Source organism: Canis lupus, chromosome 13, assembly GCF_011100685.1.
Source record: "Canis lupus familiaris isolate Mischka breed German Shepherd chromosome 13, alternate assembly UU_Cfam_GSD_1.0, whole genome shotgun sequence".
NCBI lineage: Eukaryota > Metazoa > Chordata > Mammalia > Carnivora > Canidae > Canis > Canis lupus.
In genome coordinates this window covers 14,339,000-14,361,103 of record NC_049234.1, presented here as the reverse complement: position 1 = coordinate 14,361,103, position 22,104 = coordinate 14,339,000, and the positions used below count along the sequence as shown (strand labels likewise).

The window sequence follows — 22,104 nt, the reverse complement described above, 5'->3', positions numbered from 1 at the left end:
TAACTAGAAACTTTTTGTAGAGAAATGTGAGGAAGAAACACAAATATAATTCCTGCCCTTAAGCATATTAAAATAATTTAGAAAAAAATTTTCCCAGTCTCTCTCTTGTCTTCAGCCTCCTAACAAAGAAATTTTGATGAGGTTCAAATTGTGAACTTTTACTTGCATGAACCGTGCATTTTGTGTCAATTGTAATTATTCTTTTAAATCTAATCCAAATATAAAAGATTTTCTCCTATGTTTTTTTTCTTTTCTAAACTTTAGATTTAATTAAAAAATAAAATAAACTTTAGATTTAGATTTACATACAACTTCATGAACCATTTTGAATTAATTTTTGTGTAAAGTATGAAACTTAGGTTGAGGTTTATTTTTTTACCTAAAGGTATCCAATTGCTCCAGCACAATTTGTTGAGAATTCCATCTCTTCTCTATTAAGTTCCTTTTGGATCTTTGTCAATTAGGCAAATTTTGTGAGTCAATTTCTGAGTTCTCTATTCTGTTCTATATATTTATCTATCATTCTGTAACTACCACACTATCTTGATTTGTGTCTGGAATATTTAAGAACTCCTCAAACCCAAAATTCAATAAAAACAGCAATCCAATTAAAAAGTAGAAAAATATATGAACATACCTTCCATTACAAAGAATACACACATGACAAACAAGTATCTGAAAAGATGTTCAATACTGTTAGTCATTATGAAAATGCTAATAAAAACCTCAATTCAATACAAATTAAAACACATATAGCAGAGTAGCTAATTAAAAAAAAAATAGTGGTAACTCCACGAATGGCAAGGATGAAGAGAAATTTACTCATACATTGCTGATGGGAATGTAAAATATTGCAACACACTGGAAAAGAGTTTAGTGGGTTTCTTTTAATCTAAAAACAAACTTACCATATGATCCAGTAATTGAAATATTGGGCATTTATCCCAGGAAAATGAAAACTTACGTTCACATATTTATATGTTGATGTTTCTAGGAGCTTTTTTTGCAACAGCCCCAAACTGGGAACTGCCCAAATGTTTTTCAATAAGTGAATGATTAAACAAGCTGTTGTATACTCATGCCATGAAATACTACTCAACAATAAAAAGTAATAAACAAAATGCACACAACTTGAGTGAATATCAAGAGAATTACACTACATGAAAAAAAACAATCTCCAAAGGATACACACTATTAATTCCACATATACAATATTTTTAGAATGACAAACTTAAGAGATGAAGAACAGATTGGTGTTTGCTAAGGTTTAAAGATGGAAGGTAGATGGGTGTTGTAATGGTACATGGGTGTAGCTATAAAGGAGCAGTACTAGAGAGTCTGGGGTAATGGTACATAGTTCTGTGGCTTGTTGTACTTTAGTTCCTTAAATATATAAATGTAATTTTATTGCAGAGAAACACACACACATACACATTTGAGTGTATGTATAACTGGCAAAATAGTGCCTATTTCCTGGTTATGAGACTACTTTATACTTATGCAAGACGTGAAAATTAGAGAAGGCTAGGTCAGTGATGCACAGGATCTCCCTGTACATTTCTATGCAACTTCTTGTGAATCTATCATTATTTCAAGATAAGCATGTAAAAAATACCAGAACAGTAAGATTCCATGCAGTACTCCAAGGGCAGGCAAAACTTACCTATGTTTACACAAGTCGGAAAACCGGATGTTCCTATGAAAGGGGGAGTGGGAGTGAGATAGACTAGGAAGGTATACAAGCAAACCTTCTATGTGCCTGGAAATGATTTACATCTTGATGTGAATGGTGCCTTTTTTGGAGTACACTAGATAAACATTCATCAAGCAATATACTTAAGATGAATATACTTAATTCATTTATCTATGTGTGTGTGAGATTCCCCCCCCCCAATTTTTAAAAATGTTTATCTAATTAAAGTGATGCAGCAGGGCAGCCCCGGTGGCCCAGCGGTTTAGCGCCGCCATCAGTCCAGTGCGTGATTGTGGAGACCCGGGATTGAGTCCCATGTCGGGCTCCCTGCGTGGAGCCTGCTTCTCCCTCTGCCTGTGTCTCTGCCTCTCTCTGTCTCTCTCTCTTCCTCTCATGAATAAATAAATAAAATCTTTAAAAAATAAATAAAATGATGCAGCAAAAAGAAGATGCATCAACAATGCAAAGAAGAGTAAAAAGTAGTCATCCTGGTAATACCTGTTACATTAGTTCCACAAAAGGACAAAAGAAGGAAAAAACTTACTGGCGCAATGTTAGAAAACACAGTATTTGTCCTCTACTTGCAAAAGTTGTAGGATTACATAGGAAAAGAGCAGGGGAAAGTTGTGGAAGGGCTGGACTAAAAGTGAGGACCATGATCTCAAAAGTTAGTTATAAGTGACGATAATCATGATGACAGTATTAACTCACACGCACAGGAATATTTATTTTATTTTATTTATTTATTCATGAGAATACACAGAGAGGAGAGAGAGAGACACAGAGACACAGGCAGAGGGAGAAGCAGGCTCCATGCAGGGAGCCGGAGGTGGGACTCATCCCGGGTCTCCAGGATCACACCCTGGGCTGAAGGCGGAGCTAAACCGCTGAGCCACCCGGGCTGCCCTCACAGGAATATTTAGTTTAACATTTGGTAGATGCTTCATGGGATTTTCTAATTTAATCCTCAAAACAAGCACATACCATTTTGCAGAGCAACCCACTTCCTATTGAACAGGACAACTTCAGTGTGATAGAAAAGCTCTAACTAAACTTTGTATGAGGAAGATTTAGTTATCTTTTTCCCTAAAACGATACAAAATTGACACTGGGGAGAATAGAAGTATAAAAAAAGGAGTTGGTGATTGAAAGTGATTGCAAAGAGTGATACCTCTGAACATCTGAACATTATAATGAAGGGCTGCTGTGTACAATGCTTCTTGCTGCCCTCTTACAGACTTCTACTCAAAGGGACCATGCGTAGACTTAGTAACCAGTTAGGAGATTTAGGAAGATCCAGTATACTAGTGATTGCCAGTCTGTTGGTCTGTTGGTCATAGATTGTTTTACTGGAATTTGAAACATTTGATGCTGCTAAAAAAAATGTATCTAATAGGAAGTAAAGCATTATCTTTATCCTCCATGCAATCATATAACTTCAAAAGAATTGGCAAAATTAGGAAATAAATAATAAAAAATAAATAATACTAGTTTTTTGTGTCATGTGACTCTTTGCCTGAATAATCTTGAAGTAAGCATTGTTCTAGTCTTCCTCTTAATACAATATATGAGTTCACATAACAATTGATGTTTACGTCTCACTTTAACAGTTCATCAAAAGCAAGCTCTTCCACAAAATTATCATTGGATTCAGTCTAGTTAGACAATTCCATCACCTTCTCTGGACCTAAGGTGGCTATTCTTGTTACCACATCACAAAGAATAAAGGAGAAAGTCTATGAGGAGCAAAGTGTCTTTAAACATATGACATAAAACTACCCATTAATTTTCTATAAATGTCATTGACCCAACCTTATTTTTGTGGCCCAGGTTTATCATGTGGACATAAAATGCTGCAAGGGACCCTGAGAAATGTACTTAGTGCCTGAGTATTCAAGCTTCTAGGCAAAACTAGGGGTCTTTTTTTTTTTAAGATGACAGAATAGATACTGTTGACATTAGTAGTATCCATGAGAATACTAATTTTCATTACAGCTATAGTGATCCTATAGTTTGGTTTAGTTGGAGAAAGAACACTGAAAATATTGTTGGGTAGTGGTTTCGTGGAAAATTAATTGCTGACACATGGGTAAAGGATCTCATGGTAAAATATTTGGGAAATATTAACATAAAAAATATAATATACATCTTTGCAGCATGATGCCTATAAGGACTTAATCTGCTATTTTGCATTTATAACCTTCCTGAAGAGTGACATTGTGAGCAGTATTTTCTTGAGAAAAATTTTTGGAGAAGCATTTAACAAAAATAGCATTTCAGAAAAAAAAAAACATAATGGGAAATACTATAATACAATTTATTATATTTTAATGATATCTTAATGACAATAATTTATCCTTATATTTATATACCTCTTAGTTCTGTACACATGGTGGATATACTGCTCTTCCAATCATTCAACATCATATGTTGGTTAGGTAAAATTCAAATAAATGCATTAATTGTTATGGAAAGAAGGAATGTTTGAGATTGAAAATATATGATGCAATATTTGAACTCTACAAGGATCAAAATATATATTATCATTGTTTTGTTACCGTTATTACTTTCTGTGGTATCACTGATGCCTTGAGTGGTGTCCAATATTCAGGGCAACACTCAATAAATATTGGTGATGTAAATTAATTCCATAGGTATTAGCCCTAAAAAAACATACCATAAGCTACACTTCATGGTTGTTCATCAATAATTCTTTGTTAATTGAAAATTTAATTAATTAATTAATTAATGTTGCTGTTTCAATTATGTCAAGACAAATGTGTATCTACACAAAATTTACTGATTTGCATCTCTGACTTGCTAACTCAGCTATCGAAAGCACCGAAAATTTTATGTACCCTTTTAATTCTTCTCAAACTGTTATTTACTGTGGGGTTGATACAACCATATAGAACTATTTTGATGGAGCAACAAAGAAATTAAATGCCTTGTTTTCAACAAGGGAATATTCTCCTTGAGAAGGTCCCAGACAGGTTATAAAGACGTTTCTCAATTTTATAGCCTCTTATTAACTGTAGCGTGTGCCACTTCACTAAAATATGAGCTTTTTCTAAATTCAAAACATTGTGACTTGGGTGTTCATAAAGTGCTTGTTAATATACTTGAATAAATTTATTTCCTGATTAGACTTTTAAAAGAGTTTTCTCATTTTGGCCTTGCTCTATTCATTATTCTTCAGCTTCACCCTACCTCATCTTGAGTTTCTTATCATTTGGTCTTTACCTTACTTACATATGGTTGGTTGGTCATCCGAATATTTTTGACCAAGTCATTAAAATACAAGATTCTTTTCCTTCAACAATGTCATTCTGAAATATTTTGTTCCTGGTCCTTCACTAAGGTAGGTTGCTAAGTTTCATTGCTGCTAGAAAATCTCCTTGACTTTCATTTTCTCCTCTTATTCCAAAAATGAGTCAAAGGATAGGTTATGGTCTTAGGGTTTTGGATAGGAAAAATGATAGATGGAAGGGACAGAAAGTAAGTTTCCAGTGTTTATCAGCAGTAATAGATTTTTAGCAATAATATATACTTTTATTAATGCATGCATGTAGTAAGATTATGAAGAAAAGAAAGAAGAAAGAAAGAAAGAAAGAAAGAAAGAAAGAAAGAAAGAAAGAAGAAGAAGAAGAAAGAAAGAAAGAAAGAAAGAAAGAAAGAAAGAAAGAAAGAAAGAAAGAAAGAAAGAAAGAAAGAAAGAAAGAAAGAAAGAAAGAAAAAGAAAGACTAAAAAATCCCATACATACTAGTTTGAGAGCTATCTCTCAGGACTGAGGAGAAATCATATGGAAGATAGAAGAAAATAACAATGAGTTTCTCTGTCATATTTTTTCCTTTATTAAAAAAAGGAATCTAAGATGACCAACTGAGTATATTTTCTATACCTTTATGTGTTTTAAACCTTTGTTTTTAAATTACAAAGAGCAAAAATCTATTTCTGTGTGGTTGTTAAACTTGTATTTAAATTTACAAAATTCAGAGAAAAATTTCTAAAACCTCTAGTAACTCTTAGTAGGTAATCATTTTAAACGTTAATAATATATTCCTTTTACTTAAAAAAAATGTAAAAACACCTTTCCTTGATTATTGCATCTTCCAGTTACATCACTTCTAAGTCACTAGCCTCACACAAGTGCATGGCTGTATCTCCAGGCTTTGCTTCGTGTCTTTATATAAAGGTTTTTTTCCTCATCTCCTCTTGGGATATACATTTTCCCTTTTGCAACAGAAGTGTACTCACTGGACCTTAGTGATTTTCTGAAATGGTTGGGGTTTCTTTGTTTGTTTTTTGTTTGTTTGTTTATTTTTGAAACATCACCACCACTACAATGAAAAATTTGTTTGTATTGTTTTGCTTTGTTACTCTGCACACTTGAAAGTTCTGTGCCTTTACACACAGTATTCCCTCCATCTGTATCAAAGGTCCCACTATTGTTTACTCCATGGAATCACTCTTACCTTAATTGTCATTTCAGAGTCAGCCTTCTTTAGAGAGCCTTCTCTGGTAACTCATCAATTCCATATCTGTCCCATCCTTGTGCAAATTCCTTGCTACAGAGAAATGGCCACTTTAAAGAAATTGATATGACCCCAAAACTGTATACACATGGAAGCCAGAAACCCATAGATTGAGGTCCACTTTAAATACTATATTACAATAAGTAAAAGCAGTTATTGCAAGTAAAAAAAAAAAAAAAGGTTTCTTGTGTGGTTTCTGCTACTTAAAAGGCAATTTCAAAGATCTACTGAAACTTAATGAACACTGATACCCTCATATACATAATCAAGGTAAGAAAATATACTTTACAGAATTGCCATGAGGATTAAACAAGATGAAAAACTGTGACATGTTTATCACATTTCTGGAAGTGCTCAGTAAAAAAAAAGAAAAGAAAAGAAAAAAAATCCCTTTCTTCATTGTCAATGACTATTCTATACCAGATAGAGATTTAATATTAGGAATCCCTGGTCATTGTCCAAGAAGCCATTACCAAAATTTTGTGCATAAAATTATTATGTTTTATTGCTCCAAACATGGGACACAGATAAAATGGCATTACAGAATGAATGTTTGTGAAAATTTATGTTTTGAATTCTTAATTGCCAAGGTGATGATGCTTAGTGGTAGGGTCTTTGGGAAGTAATTAGATTTAGAAGAGTTCATAAGGATGAGGCCTCTGTGATGGTATTAGTTCCCCTTATAAGAAGAGGAAGAAAGACCAGAGCTTCCTCTATATATCTGCAATGTGAAGACACAGAAAAAAAATAAAAATCTGCAAGGCATAAAGAGTGGCCTCATTGGGAACAAAATCAGCTGCTACCTGGATCTAGACTTCCCAGCTTCCAGAACTGTGAGAAAATCAATGACCATTGTTGAAATGATCCAGTCTATAGTATTTTGTTAGAGCAGCCTGAGCAGATTATGACAAAGAGGGAACAATTCCTTGGAAAAAGTCCCCATACTGTTCACAGGGGATTTCTTAAACAGTTTTGTCAATCTATGTATTAATGTAAATATTTAAGAATAATAAAATAGACTCTATAATCAGGGTTCATCTGATTGGCAAAGGTAATATGTACTAGGGAATGAAAGGAGAGGAAATAAAATTCTGAGGAAAGGTTTGTCCAAAAAAACTTTATATAAACACAAGGTTTCACATTAATGGCATGACTTCTAAATCTCCAAGCAATTGCAAGATTCAGTGGTTGGGTTTTTGTTTGTTTGTTTTTGTTTTTGTTTTCTTTTTGTTTTTTTCCCCCAATTTGGAGGAAGAATAAAAATCTATAAAAATTTTTTCTTTAAAATCCCATTGCAATGGAGGTATAGTTGACAAACAATGCTACATTAGTTTCAGGTGCACAGCATAACATCCAGCTTCTCTATGTTACATTATACTCACCATAAATATAGCCACCATCTGTCAACATACAATGCTATTAACAATATCACTGACTATATTTCCTGTGCTGTGTCAGGCCATTTTTTAACGTTCAATATTTAAAGTGGCCTTCTCAGGCTCTGGAGTAGGACAGATGGTTCATATTAGTGCTGTAAGCTTTTCTACGTTTAATATTTTTATACGGAACTGAGAATTGGATTGAGAATTCCTTTTTTTTTTTTTTGACTGAGAATTCCTAAATCCAAGCAATGAACTATTTACTTTTATACCAGACCTTGAGCTAATTTTCTCACAAGTAGAATATGGAATTACAATACCTACTTCAATACTGGTGCTATACTTATGAAACAAAATAATAGATTTGAAAAGTCATTGTAAACTCTAAGGCACATAATTAAAGATTATTGTTATTTTTGTTATTATTATTATTTTTTGGTTTTTATTACTACTGCGTCTTCTTAGGTCAGGGCTAAGGTAGAGTGTTCTAAATGGTATAGTAAACACTTGATCAAATTTTTCTTTTTAGGTCTGAACCTTCCTCTCATTTGTATTATGTATGCCCCCCTTTTTTCAGATAAACAAATAAATAATAAATCATGAATTTTTATTGTTATTTTCATGAGTTATATCAAGATCCTTGGACATCACTTTCAGGAAAATGAACTATACATTTTTTGTAAGAAACAGGACAAGTAAAATTTTTCAAAGTGCCTATGAAAGGCCTCTCTTTGTCTGACAATAACAGAAAAGATTATACTAATTAACCCACATAATATGAGACAGAACTGTAATTGGACCTAATTTCTCATCACCCCTGCTTTAGCAGAGTTTATAGGAAGTCTAAAATTCCCTTCCCTTCTGCAAGAAGTATCAAGGTATCAGGAAAACTCTAGATCTGAAAATACGTGAGTGATTTAGACCTGCTCAGATACCTATAGAGGGAAAAAAAGAACTCAAGAATTTTGAAAATCCTGGGGATCCCTGGGTGGTTCAGCGGTTTAGCGCTTGCCTTTGGCCCAGGGCACGATCCTGGAGACCCGGGATGGAGTCCCACATCGGGCTCCCAGCATGAGCCTGTTTCTCCCTCCTCCTGTGTCTCTGCCACTCTCTCTGTGTCTATCATAAATAAATAAATAAATAAATAAATAAATAAATAAATAAATAAATCTTTAAAAAAAAAAGAATTTTGAAAATCCTGATAAAATATAAATTTTGTGGGATTCTTGGATGGCGCAGTGGTTTGGCGCCTGCCTTTGGCCCAGGGCGCTATCCTGGAGACTCGGGTCGAATCCCACGTCGGGCTCCCGGTGCATGGAGCCTGCTTCTCCCTCTGCCTGTGTCTCTGCCTCTCTCTCTCTCTCTCTCTCTCTCTGTGACTATCATAAATAAATAAAAAATATATAAATTTTGTACACTATTATTTAGTGTAGAAGTCAGGGAAAGTTATCTTTTAAATGGTTTTTCAAACTGCAGGTTTTCTAAACATTTCTAATTTCCTATCTTGAAAGAAAGTTATGACCATTGCTTCATACACTAATGGCATTAATTATCTCACATTAGACTACTGAATGTATGTTTCACATTAAAAAATAATTTATGGAAATTGCATTATATATAATGGTAATGTAGTTTATTTATTTAATGAATAAAACTAGTGCCCACAGTCTGATCCGAATATGTAATTATTGCTCATAATTTTTAAACAAAAGTTCTCTCAGAATTTCAAATACTTGAACTTCTATTCTACAGTTCATTAATATGTTGAGAAAGCTTATAGAGGCAAAATTCCATTATGATGAAATGTAGTACTTCGACACTGTTTTGTTGTTATAGGCTTATCTTATAATGAATCTTTTATTTGATATCAAATTTCCAGTCAGCAGAATTAGAGTAAAATTTGAATTGATGCCCAGTTTCTCTAATTCATTAAAATGGAAAAACAGCTTTGAACTCAGCAGAGGAAAAAGGGAAAAGGTTCTTGTCATCTCTATGCAGTGCACTGGAGAGAGAATTCTCTTTCTGCCACAGGTTCCCTCTGATTCCCTTTCCGTCTTGTCTTAATTCCCCTGCTCTTCTCTTATTGCTTTCTCTCCCTTTGTCTTTTGGTAAGATCCTGAACATTTAGTGTGAATGCTCTTTATGTTTGGGGAAATAAATGGAAATATGTGACATTCAGCTGTATATAAATTAATGGAGGATTAAGAAAGATTTAATGAAGTATTTGCTTCAACTTCTTTTGTCTCAACTTTTCTGAGCTTGGACCCACCTGACTCATTCTGGTAATGCAAATTGCACTTATTTTGGTTTTGAAAATGGCTGTTGGTGAGTTAGAGACCATAGGAATCATCCAGTATAATATGATTAATCATAGAGGGTTCAATTCAATCACATTATTGCAGTTCACTCAGGATTGGCCATCCGCCCATGGTCAAAATAACTTGGTTAAAAAGAACATTTCTTTGTAATGATGTTTGCTACAAATGGGTTTAAGGGAAGGAAGTGCACTCTTAATTATTTATGTGCTTGTTCATTATTTGGTTGTTCTTTATGTCCTTTATGTCAGGGATGATACATCTAAAATTATGCTAAGCTAAATTAAGTGCTTAAATAGTTTGATATTTGTTTATAGTGTTGCTGAAGATGATGATAATGGATATAATGACAATGCTAACAGTGATGACAGTGATAATGATGACAAAGAAAAGTGAATGGGGAACTCAAAGAGAACTGACTCTTCCTTAATGATCAACATTTAACTAATAAAAAATACAATTGTATAGGATTCTACCTAGATTTGAAAACCCAAATTTTTGTGTAGAATGCTTACTAATTAGAATGTGTGTCAATGTGTCAACTAGAATTATTTTTTCCCCAAAATGCCAATTCTAAGTTGAGAATTCATTTTCTAGGGCTGTTCAAACAAAGTACTAAAAACTGAGTGGCTTAAAATAAGGATGTATATTCTCTCCATAGTTCAGGAGGCCAAAGCTTTGAACTCAAGGTATCAACAGGGTTCTCTCACCTGGTATCTCTCAGGAGATCTGAGGGGAAATCTGTTCCCTGTCTCTCCTGGCTTCTGGTGGTGACCAGGAATTCCTAGGTTTCCTTGAATTGTAGAGTCATTTTTGCAATCTCTGCCTCTGTCATCACATGGTATTTGTTCCTCCTGCATTTCATACACTTATATATTTTGCTAGTTTCATGAATGCTACCAAAAAAATACAAGTATTCTGGATCAAAGAACCTCATTACTCAGCAACAGCAATGGTCAATGTATTAGCATTTTCTTTTAACAGGTTTCTGAGCCCTAAATTATACAGAGCAATGCAAAAGGAGCCCTAGGTAACCTGCTAGAGTAGACTGCATTGTAGCAGAGGAACTCAGAGCTTAGAGAACCTGAATCTTTTATAATGGGCAGTGAGCATGTCTGCCCCTTACTCAGGAAGGAGGTAGTATATCTACATTCCAAGATTTGCTATACACCCATACTCAAAAAGATAGACTAAAACAAAGATGCTTTGGTCAAAAAATGTGAAAAAATTTCAAGAATCTATGGAAAACTGTCACCCCTCAGTATAAACTGGGATTCTAGATTTGAGCTAAATGAACAATTTTTACCACCAATTGTGATTTCTGTGAATAAACTTCTCATCTTTGATATAATTCACACAGGTTAACTTTTCTTATCCTCCTCTGAAGCAATGACTATGACAAAAAAAATGTGGTAGTTTAAGCACTGATCAATTTTTTTATATTTATAGAAACAGTTCTTTTAGTCTTTTTTAGAACATATAATAGCAAAGATAAAGTGGATCTTTAGGTTTTATCCCTCATTCTGGATTTTGATGTTTGATTCTCCTAGTAAATAAAAAGAGAATTACTTATTTAAACTTTGTTTATCTTAATTCCTTTACCACTACATTGAAACTAGTAATTTAAACCCTAATGTATACACCAATAATTCTCATTTTATATTCCATGCCTGAATCTCTATTTCCAACTGCTTATTGAATGGCTGCATTTATACACCTATTAAATGTCTCAAACCTAGCACAACCATGAAAGTAACTCTTCTCAACCCCTAAACTGTCATCATATCAAACTCAGTTAATGATAACTCCATCTTATAGATGCTTAGTTAATTATATTTTTCCTTTGCCTTCTTTCCTTTCTTTTTTGTTCTTTTTGAAAGAGAGAGACACACACACACACAGACAGAGACAGAGAGAGACAGAGAGAAATCTGAAGCAAGTTCTATGCCCAGTGTGGGTATAGAGTGTGGAGTCCAAAATGGGGCTCAATCTCATGGCCCTGAGATCATGACCTGAGCTGAAATCAACAGGCAGACAACTGAGCCATCCAGCCATCCCAGGTTGATTATTTTCTTTCTCTTATGTCACAAATTGATTCATTAGCCAAACCAAATGTTACACTCTCATAGTATATCAAGATTTTCAACACTTCTCACTATATCTATTACTACCGTCTTGTGTAGATGTTTGTATTTACTCACTTCTCTTATGGAAATAGCCTTAACTCAGTCTTTCTAATTTTGACCCCTGATAGTCTATTTAATATGGCAATAAGAGTAATCTGTTAAAGCATTTAATCAGATAATATCAACCCTCTGCATTATATTCTCCAATGACTCCCAAATTCACTTGGGAGTAAATCCTAAATCTTTACAATGGCCTACGTGGATCTGCATTATCTTTTGATCTCTATTACATTGCTCACTTTATATTTTACAACTGTCTTCACTGGCATCATTGCAGCCCCAGCTCCCTGAATGCACTAGGTATGCTATGACAGATGTTTTGTAGTTATTATTCCTCTGGCTGGACTTCTTTTTTTTTAACTGGATATTCATGAAGATATCTCCTGTTGCCTTTAGACCTTTGTTCAAATGTCCCCTTTCCTAGCCATCTTACCAATATTATAAAAATTGACTTTTTACTTGCTTCATTACTTATGTATTCTCCTGCTTTCCTTTTCTTTTTCTTCCCTTTCCTTTTTTTATGCCTGATGTCACCCATATAGTAGAATGTATTAATGTTTGCCTGTGTTTGATGTCGCTTACCACCAAAAGGAGCCAGTAAAACTATGCTCTAGCATCTTGTTCTTCCAAATAAATAACTCCAATAGATATTCTGGTGCTTCTCAGATATGCCAGCAGAAGCATTGCAAATCCCTATAGCCCAGAGCAGAATCCTCTAAGGGACACTTTCACCTCAGCTTTTCCTCCTTCCCTGACTCAGTCTCTCCTCTGCTTTGTTCTAGCTTTCTAGAGTAATACTCTACATGAATCGCCTGTAAACAAGTCCTCATCTCAGGTTCCATTTTTACAGGAAACCAACCTGAGATATCATGATCTTCAATTTTCTACTGGCTTCTTTAAAGTTTTATAGCTTTTACAACATACCAGTAAGAGTTTTATACATTCCCACCCTACTTAACTTAGAAAACTGTGGTTTCTTTGGTTAAAAAAATCTTCAGAGTCAGCATATGTTTTGCCACACTCTCAATTCCCTCAAGTAGGAAAGCAGAAATGTTGCGGATAGAGGCATCTCCATTAGTTTGGGTGATAGAGGAAAGGTCATTTGAAGCACAGCTGAAGCCAACTGTGACAGACACAGGGAAAAAACACAGGGAAAAAAAAGTTTTACCATTTTTAGTTACAGAGATTTTGGGGGTTGGCTGATACCACAGCAGCAAAGCCTAGTCTCTCCTGACTGATGGATCTTATCTTTTTCTCAGCTATATATTTACTAGGTGTCTTCTCACCATGACATAAACTTCATCATACAAAGAGTTTTCTTTTTTGATTTTCTATCTGTACCCTATTCCCACTACCTAGAACAGTCCAAGGCACAGAGGACATCCACATCTATTTAAAAAGTTACACAGAAGCCTAGCTAACTCATTGTCTCACATACACAATTGATGAACTCCCACAAATGATGGATAAAATCTAAAATTTGATCATGCTATCGTTTAACTCAGATTTTCAACCACTGGCAATTTAAGGCAGTTAAGGTTGCCAAATAAAATACAGGATGCCCAATTAAATTTGAATTTCAGATAAACAATACATAATATGGGACATATTTAAACTAAAATATATATATTAAATATACATATATAAATATAAAATATATACATATATCTTTTGTCCAAAATGCAAATTTAGCTGGTGTCTCATATTTATTTGCTCCAGTATTTATCTTTGTTTGCTAAATCTGGCAATTCCACCCCCAGGGGCCATTTATCAATGTCTGGGGATATATGAGAAGACCCACACACCAAAGAAATAATTGGCTCAAATGTCAATGTGCTGAGGTTGCAAAACCCTATGATCTGGATCTTTCCTTTTCCTTTCTGTGAATCTGATTTCTATGCACTGTCTCTTGCCATTTGTTTTAGGCATAACTGGCTCCAGTAAACTCTTATTTGCCTTTCAGAATTTTGTCAACATCATTCCCAAGATTTCTTTTACTCTTAGATATCTTTCCATATGTGTTTATAAATGGCAAACAGTCAAAGCCCCAATAGTTTCTCAGATATCAGAAGCAGGACAAACATCTACATTTTTAAAGCAACCAAAACAATGCCCAGTATACACAAATATTTAAAGTGTACTGAGTGAAAGAGTGAATCAATAAGTACAAGCATGGGCAGATATAGGAATTCCAGGGCAATACTACTTTTCTTTGAGTCTGCATAGCCATTGGAAGGCTACTTCCTGTAGTCTGTTCTATTACTAGGTGAAATCATGTAATGACAAGTAGTGTTTTGCACTCTTAAGTTTACCTGGTTCTCATTTTCTGTATAAAGAACAAGTGTTTAGCATTTTCTTATGGCATTTCATATAAACTTTTTACGTGGGACCACCATTCCGTAATAAGAGAAATTTCAGTATAAGGTCTTTCAAAAATTCTAGGAAATATGAATTTTCATTTAAAAAAAAACTCATTCGATGGAGATTCATGCACTACTTTAGAGGGCATTATTTATAAAATTAAAAATATTGTAATATCACTGTATAGTGACAGATGGTAGGTACACTTGTGGTGAGCATAGCGTAACATGTATAGACAGTGAAGCATGATGTATGCTTGAAACTAATCTAATATTGTGTGTCAACTATATTCAAATAAAAAATCAAAATAAAAAATGCATTTTTATCTCTAGCTCTGTACCACTCTGATTTATTTTGGGGGGGGATGGGGCAAGGGAAAGGTCTAGCTTTTTGCCATTTTACTATTATTCTCAAGATACATTTTCTGAGACAAAGCCAAGAACAGTGAAGAGCCTCTTGAGAGAATTTTGTACTGTGTCAGATCACAGAACTTACTCTTTTTTTTTCAAAACTTACTCTTATTTAAATAAAATATTTAATGCTGTGTGTAGATGTAGATACATCTATATATAGTTTTAATTTAGTTGGTATACATGTTTTAGTTACGTATATGCAATGTAAAAGCAACTACAGATATTAATATGAACCTTCTGTATTGTAGAAATATTAACAAGAATCATAGAAGCTAAAGGCAAATGGTTTTAAAAAAATACCTTATGGATATTTTCTCCTTAACTAAAATTACTACTAGAAGTGAATAAATGCCTTGGTTGAAAGATATAGAAAGAAAGATAAAAAATGTGAATATATGAAAAATAAAGCTATTTTGGATGGATACCAAGGGATACATATTCTTATTCTTTTCAAAACTAAAATATAGTCACCAAGATGGAATGGAATCTAAAGTAAATAGTTTATTTCTTTAGTAGTAGGAAAAAATCTGATGTGTACAACAAAACAATGTTGTAATGCTAATAAGTAGTTTTATAAACTCCCATATTTTGCATAAAAAGTGCATCAGTACAACTACCACACTATGAATTTATATGTAATTTTCTATTTCATTTCACTTTAAATACTTTAGTAGGCTTAATTGTAGGTTTGCTTCACTAGGTAATAGTTTTCTTTTTTTCCCCAGTCAATTGTGCTTAAAATTTCTTTAAATATACAAACAGCAACTAGTTAAAGCTGAATTTACTCTGACTTTCTGTCCTGTAAGTGATAATCAAGTCCTATTTACTCCTTTATTTTCACAGTAAATTAATTTACTTCCAAAAAGAAACACACTTTTTTTACTTTTTTTTTTAGTAAAAATGTATCAAAGATCATAATTGTTCATGATTCAAAAAAGAAAAAAAGAGAGGCTTCTGTTTGGGGAAGATATGTTGGGCTAGACACCTTTCTTTATTATTCTCCTAAGCACAAGTATAAGATTTGAACATCATATGTAAAGCAAACATAAGAAAATACTAAAAGGTAGAAACAAAAAGACCAGTCAAAGAACTCAGGATCCAAATAATATGTTCATGCATTTCCCAGGCTTTTAGTATCTTAAACTAGGAACTGAAAAAGTTGAAAACCTGGTAATTCCAATATACATGCATACACATATACACCCCACATAAAAGCCTGCTCTCTTCAGGAAAAGGATCAGAAAAGGGGCTGCCTCATAAGATAGATGACTTTTACACAATTTTTACCTAGAAGAGTAAACTAAACCTAAATTAAGAAGAAAGGAAATTATGATAAAGATAAAAGTAAGAAATCAATAAAATTGAAAGCAGACAAATGGAGAAAGCCAATAAAACAAAAAGATGGCCCACTGAAAAGATCAATAAAATTGCCACACATGAAAAGACTGATTTTAAAAAAGAGAGAAGACTTAAATTACCAACAGTAGAAAATTTTAAAATGGGCCTATTACTGCAAACCCTATAGACTTTAAAAATATAATAAAGGAATAAAACAAATAAGTCCACGTAGACAAAATAAGCCACTTTTTTGAAAAGTACAAAGTACCACAATTAACCTATTATGAAATAGATAATCTGAATAGCCCTATAACTATTGAGGAAAATAAATCTCCAGGCCCAGATTGTTCACTGGAAAATTATTCTAAACCTTTAAAGAAGAATTAATTATCAATTCTATATAATCTCTTCCAGAAAATAAAATAGAGAGCAACTTCCTATTCATTTCATTGAGATAGTATTACTCTGATAACTGATAAAGACCAAAAAGTACAAATAAAACAAGAAAATTACAAACCAATATCCTGCATGAATATTGATACAGAAATCCTTAACAAAATATTAGAAAATAGAATTCAGATTATATTAAAAAGAGCCATACACCATAACCAAGTGAGGTGTATTCTAAAGATGCAAGATTGGATCAATATTCAAAAACCAATCAACATAATCATCATATTAATATCCTGAGGAAAAAAACCTCATGATTGTTTCAATTGATACTAAAAAAACATGTGTCAAAATTCTGCATGTATTCATGATTTGAAAATAAAGCAAATGTAGAAGAGAAGGAACTTTCTCAACTTCATAAAGAACATCTATAAAAAACTACAGCTAATATTTTGCTTCATTGTGAAAAACTGAATATTTATCCTCTAAGATCACAAGATAAGGGTATCTATTTCACCATTCCATTCTATACCATGCTAGAATTTCTAGCCAGTTCAATAAGACAAAATAAAATAAAATATAGACTGATTACAAAGGAAAAAACAAAACTGCCTCTATCGCAATTGACATAAGAAACTACCAGAGAGAGAGAAAGAGAGAGAGATTCTCCTGGGACTGGTGAGTTCAGCAAGCTCATGGGATATAAGATAAGCATTAAAATGTTTATTTCTGTACATTAGCAATGAGTACATGAAAGCCAAAATTAAAAACACAGTAACATTTACAGTCACATATCCAACAAAGGACTGGGACTTAGAATATATCATGAGTCTGCAAAACTAAATTGTAAGAGCAAACAGAAAAATCTAAACATGAGTAAAGACATAAAAAAACAATTCAACAAAGAAGATATACAGATGATGGCAAATAAGTACATGAACAGATATTCATCTTCAGTAACCACGAGGAAAATGCAAATAAAGCCATATGTGAGATATCACTATATACCTAACAGAATTGACAAAATAAAAAATAGCTACAGTATGAAATTCTGGAGATGGCATTAAAAAACTAGATCACTCATACAGTGCTGGTGGAAATGTAAAATGGTATAGCTACTAGTGAAAAAGAATTTGAAATGCTCTTAAAACAAAACAAAACAAAACAAAAAGCAAGACAACATTTTTTATCTTAATTGTGGCAATGTGAATATCCTGGTTGTGACATCATACTAGTTTGGCAAAACATTAGAATGGAGAAGCTGAGTAAGATATGCAAGGGATCTCACTTCATCATTTCTTACAATTGCATGTGAATCTACAATTACCCCAAATAAAAAGGTTAATTAAAAAACAACCTTAAGCTTTCAATTATATCTATAATTCAGTTTTTGTTGCTTGATATTATAAGAAGCTCAGTGTTTGAAGATTTTGACAAAGTGAAACATCTTTGAAAAGTCAATTCAAAAAAAAAAAAAAGAAAAGTCAATTCAATGAGATTTAAGAAATACATATGCAAACATATCCTATATATCTACCAGGATGCTTGTTATTCTTTCATTAACTCTATTTTATTTATTTCATCATTAAATAGACATTTGATGAATGTCTCCATTAAATAATCTCCAACTATATACTAGTTCAATGTTGTTAAGCAGAGTTATGTTGCCAGTGCTACAAGATACTAGGTATGTTGCCAGAATCAGATTATATCTTAAATTATAATGCATATTAAGAATTTTGGACTATATTTCATTTCTTCTCTCATGTTTTTTTCTTCTCTCTTCTTTTAAATCAATGACTTTTCCCCTAACTTTATTGTGTATGATTGACAGATGAAAAACTGTATATATTTACAGTATATAAGGTGCTGTGTGAAATGACTACCAACAAGCACCCGATATACTATACTTTGTGTGTGTGTGTGTGTTAGTAAGAATACTTGAGATCTATCTACTCTCTTAGCAAATTAGAAGTATACACTACATTATTATTAACTCTAGTTACCATGCTGTACATTAGGTCTCTAGAAGCTGACCACTGAATTCTATTTTATTACAATGGAATGTCACTGATGATTCATAAAATATTAAGGTATGTATGACAAAACAAAATTTTCAAATATGGAACTATTCAGTTGTTCCCATGAAAGGAACTAGAGAATGCATGGTGAATACAGAGGCTGAAACTCTATTAGGTCTAATTTATAATTTCATCAGTGACAATACGAAGACTTAGTTATGTCAGTCCTTGGCTCATGGTACCTCCACTAAGGACTTTGCAATAAATTCAATGAATTCTTTGACCACTTAGAAAAGGTGGAAACAAAAAGAAGAAAGAAAATGGTAGAGATAAACTATCAAGGGAAAAAAAGTGTGAAGAAACTACAAATATGAGACAGTGATTTTACCTCATAGAGCTGACCTTTTCTCAGGAGTATGCAAGACATAGAAGACGGATTATTATCTCAGTGGGAAAACATTCAGAAATATTCCCTTGGATGACAAATGTGTGCTAAAAGTAAGGGAGATGACTTAGTATAATTAGGTATAAACAAGTATTGGAAAACAGTTTCAATGACATATTTATAGCTCTGGATGCCCATGATTAAAATAGAATTGAGGAATTTGTCTCCTGGTCAAACAAACAAACAAACAAACAAACAAAAAAACTATGTATGATTTTTCAAACCCAACCATACATATGCAATTATGAAGCCTTTACCTGGCCTCAAGAGAGACACTGCCCACTCCATACCAGACTTGAAGCACACCCAAGGCACTGCAGTCTCTGAAGGCTGTTGCATTCCTGGACTTAGTCCTACCAGCCCCTTGCCAGCCATGCTCTTATGAGTATCTACAATGCTAGCCAAGCTCCTTCATTCAGAGACCTCTTTATCTGGAGCTTTCTGCAAATGTCTTTGTCAGCAGCATCTGAAGAGACTTTCTTATTGGGAAAAAGGGAAAAATTGAAGACAGTTCTCTACTCTGACTCAACAAACTAAATATTTTTCCTCTGTGTTGATTTACCTGACCCTAGATCTAAACTCCTCCCCTGTTCCACTTCCCCCAGAGAATGCTGTGGAATGTTGTTCCATGTGGGTAAATGGAAGAGGATAGGAGCTTAGCTGTTTGCCTATACAATCATGCTAAGTGACTAAAGACATGACTGTCATTTTGGCTTTTGTTTTCATTGGCTGCTCCCACACCTGGCAGTTCAGCTCTTCTCTTAGTTCAGCTGAGCTCCTGACTAGGCTGTTTCATTTTATTCCAGCCAGGTTAATTCTCCATCCCAATTTATCATAAACTTTAAATGTCTGGGTTTTACTGTTTTAAATTGATTTAAAATATATTTTAATCCTAACTCCGACATAGATTATATTTTATTACTTGACTTATTACCATAATAAATAAGACATTTTCTATCTCCATCAGTATGATGTTATAATATACCATACTTATTATTTCTAATACATAGAAACTTTTAGAATATTGACTTTGAAATGAATAAGTGTCAAATTTTAATAAAAATTATATGCAAATCCTATCTAGAAAACCATAAAAAGGATGAATATAATTTTTATATATTAATATAAATTTCTTTTTGTGAAATGGCTGCTCAATTGCTAGAAATCTGTTTAAGAAAATCTCAAGCATATTAGAGACCTTCCACTAAAATCTTTGTCACATTACAAAGGAGCATGAGGTATTATATAGGATATTTAGGTGGATTTCAATTGTTACAATTTGAGAGCCAGAGAAATATCATAAGATAATAATTTTAGGTCATATGATGTTTATGCTTTTCTATCTCATGTTAGCAAGTTTGCTCTCTATTACCCTAAGTGAAAAGGATTTAGGCCTTTTAATATATGACTAATATGATAAAGAATTTATAATATTCATTAAGATTCTGTCTTTCAATAGGGTATCTTACCTCAGTTTTCCCAATACTTAATATAGTTGTTTGGCATGATGTAGATGTTCAATATATATGTACTGAATAAAATAATTTATAATACATGAATTTATGAATTGATTTATTTGTCATTGGAGACTCAAGCCAAACAGGTAAATAGCTGTTAGAATCTTGGAAACTGTAAGAAAAATCATAAAACTAAGTTGCAATTCTTAATTGAAGTTATAAATCCTGTGCAATTTTACTCCAACAAATTTTTTCATCACAATGTGTGATCAGTCAATTAGCATTTTCTATAGAAAGAATCATCTCTGAAACAATGATGGGGCAAAGATTGACTATGATGGCAATCAGAGCTCTTACTCAATTTTCTCTTTTGAAAGACTCTAGTTGGGTACACTGGAAATTTTAAAAATCTTCCACACCACTTCTTAGAGAAAAAGCAAATAACAAATATCATTTAATACTCTGAGAATGCTTTATTTTTTCTCCCAGAGCATTATTATTACTCATGTCATTGATAACATGAAAAACATTAATTCATCTAATCTACTGTTAGCTTCATGATGTAATTAAAATGGCATCACATAGCTAAAATCTTTTTTTTTTTTTTTTAGATTTTATTTATTCATGAGAGACACACAGACATAGGCAGAGGGAGAGGCAGGCTTGCAACGGAGAGCGTGATGTGGAACTCGATCCCAAGAACCCGGGATCACAACCTGAGTCAAAGGTAGATGCTCAACCACTGAGCCACCAAGCACCCCTAGCTAAAGTCTTATCTATAACACAAAAGTGATAGGAAAGACCACCACTTCAGAAAAATTTAGAAAATATAATTATCTTATACATGTCTTAAAAATATCAATTTTTCTGACTACCAATATAACTGAAGAATATTATCCTTTTGAAACTTTAGTGTATACTCTTAAAGTTAAGATTGAATCTAATGAAGAACATATATTTCATCTTCCCTGATTGCTGAAAGTTTAAAGAAGAAATGATAAACAGATTTTTAAAATATTTCAGGAATAGACTTAGAATCAGGCGTCTGTTCCTCTTCTTTATACTACACAGGTACCTGTTAGTTCACAACCTCCGGGGCTCTCAAGGAGAAATCTGAAACTGGCCACCATATACAGAGGGCAAGGAGACTCAGAAGACAGGCAACTCCAGATTCATAGGCGGAGATGTTAATAAGCAAGGGAACTTACATACAAGGCTTTTGTTGGGCACCTACAAGGTCAGTAGATCTCCACACTCACCCATCAGAATCTAAAAGCTTATATAGAGGCCTTAATGGTCTACAGTCATATATTCGGTCCAAAGAGTCTCAACACCTTCCTCTCTCAAAGGTATGTACTTGGAACAGATCCCACTGTGGGAAGAGTAGACAGTAGGTACATTCCAAGAACAGGAAAGGAGGTGAGGAGCCTCCTACTGGCTGGGGCCAGCTTACAGGTCAACGAGCTAGTGGATCCTAGCAATGACCTCCCCCAACATCATTAGTCCGTAAGCAACTACCCACAAGTTCATAACAGAGAACTTCCAAAGGGATCTGTTGTAAATTTAATTT

General features: G+C 33.4%; 1 long non-coding RNA gene across 1 annotated transcript in view; it reads left to right on the top strand.

The window, feature by feature from the left end:
• Positions 1 to 21,755, top strand: part of LOC111098438 — a 60,141-nt gene extending 38,386 nt beyond the window's left edge. The window contains exon 3 of the long non-coding RNA XR_005368276.1: positions 21,606 to 21,755. This is a non-coding gene — a long non-coding RNA (uncharacterized LOC111098438). The remainder of the gene's footprint in view (positions 1 to 21,605) is intronic.
• Positions 21,756 to 22,104: the final 349 nt, after the last annotated feature.